Source organism: Austrofundulus limnaeus, unplaced genomic scaffold, assembly GCF_001266775.1.
Source record: "Austrofundulus limnaeus strain Quisiro unplaced genomic scaffold, Austrofundulus_limnaeus-1.0 Scaffold2, whole genome shotgun sequence".
In the NCBI taxonomy this organism is placed as follows: Eukaryota; Metazoa; Chordata; class Actinopteri; order Cyprinodontiformes; family Rivulidae; genus Austrofundulus; species Austrofundulus limnaeus.
Window position 1 is genome coordinate 5,151,527 of NW_013952404.1, and position 1,821 is coordinate 5,153,347.

At 37.5% G+C, this 1,821-nt stretch overlaps 1 protein-coding gene across 1 annotated transcript in view; it reads left to right on the forward strand.

Moving 5' to 3' along the window:
• The first annotated feature begins 1,034 nt into the window (after positions 1 to 1,034).
• The window catches only part of chrm5a (cholinergic receptor, muscarinic 5a), a 20,908-nt gene continuing 20,121 nt past the window's right edge, over positions 1,035 to 1,821 (forward strand). The window contains exon 1 of the mRNA XM_014012113.1: positions 1,035 to 1,053. The gene's annotated coding sequence lies outside the window, so the exon portion shown is untranslated. The remainder of the gene's footprint in view (positions 1,054 to 1,821) is intronic.

Genomic DNA, 1,821 nt, shown 5'->3' on the forward strand with positions numbered 1-1,821 from the left:
AAAAGTTTGATTCTTCCAGCAGATTGGATTCCTAAAAATGCAACTCAGATCGACAATTTTTGGTTTTAAAGCTGGAGGAAATGCATGCAGAGGCCCGTTTGTCTGTGTGACAGCATATTAAAATGTTTATTTCCAATTCTAAACGTTTATTAATTTCTCAAACCTTTGCATGGCAGTCTGGAAAATGTTTTTATTTTTTCCAACAGGTTCTTTACCCATCAGTACATTATATTGCGGTGAACAGAGATGAGTTGAAACTCTGACGGGGAAAAAAAATCCATTTCTCAGAGATCTTCAGGACACGACGCAGGCAATGAGGTTACGGATGAAGATAAGCAGATGCTTTTCATTCAGGCATGAAACACTTTCCGAAAGAAAGGTGGACACAGATCCGGAGAGAGGGAGGAAGATAAAAAATGAAAGTGACAGAAAGAGGGAGATGAGACCAAAATTATCAGTGAGTCACCACTCAGGACGCAAAATATTCTTCCTTTGTCGGCGAAGATGTGAATCACAATGGATTTATGTGCTGTGTTGTCTGACATTTCCATTTGGTCATAACAGTGCAGGAGCTGTACCATATTTACGCTGAAGCTAGTCAACTATTGTCCACCTTAAGAAAGATCTATGTTTTTGACCTTTTCCTCTGTTTGGGGGAAAATGTCAGGAATTTGAGGGGGAAAGGGTTAAGAGTGAAGTAATGAGTGCCCTGAAGGCAGCAGTGTGGTGAAAAGCATCCTATAGGTTCCTGTAGTYCTGTTTGTATCACTTGTTTATGCGAGAACATTTTTCTGTTAGGAATGTGTCTTTTGTTTGTATCTTGTAATTTTTAGTTTTCGTAACATTCATGTTCTTAGTCTATTCTCTGATTCTGTGTTGCTGCTCTGCTGTTTCTGCTCTGCCACGCCCACCTGCACCTGGCCCCTCCCTGCACAGGTGTTGGGTTTAGCTGGTCTTTATTTTCCCTGTTGGTTTGTCTGTTCCTCAGTTCAGCATTGTACACAACAGGTGTCAGTCCTGGTGCTGTGCTTGTGTTCATCACTAAGAGTCAAGGTAGGTTTCCATTTGCTGCCATGTCAGCCATTTTTTTTTTCTAAATAAATCTTTACTTTTGAAATATCTGAAGTCCAGGATTRACTGTCGGCACCTTGGGTCTCAAATTACTTCAAACCAGGACAGTTTCATGATGTTTCTAATTTTATCTGATTACACAATTTGTATTTRAATTTATCAATTTATCATCCACATGTGGAAGTTTACTTGACTTGGTTCTGTAGGTCCTTTTAGGACTGATGACGTTTTGACATTTAAGGCCCACATTTTGAACAACTTAAGCCAACCTATGAAAACCTATGAATAAATTCCTCATATAGATTTTATATTTAATCTAATCATTAACATTACAGTATGTATACATCCAAAAGAGGCTTCTGGTAAGTTGTATTACCCCATTTTCAGCATTGATATCTATGGTGCTGGACAAAATTTTAATTTTTTGGCATAAGTTGTCTAAAACGTCATAGTGTGATGGGRTCTTTAGATAGAATTTAGAAACACAACTTCACTGTTGTTCAGACTTAGTTATCCCTGAATGTTGCCTGTCATCTTTCATGCCAGAATTTGAGAATAAAATCATCTTATGTTGAAAAATGCCCAATCAGCCAGGTTCTAATATTCCTAAATGATCTGTCACACAATGACATTTTAGACAATTTATGCCAATTTATGAAATGTTTGGAGACATCTACGTTGAAGATGGAGGGGCAATATCATGTAAAATCAACTTTTTTGAGTTTTATATCATGTTATAATGTTATACTC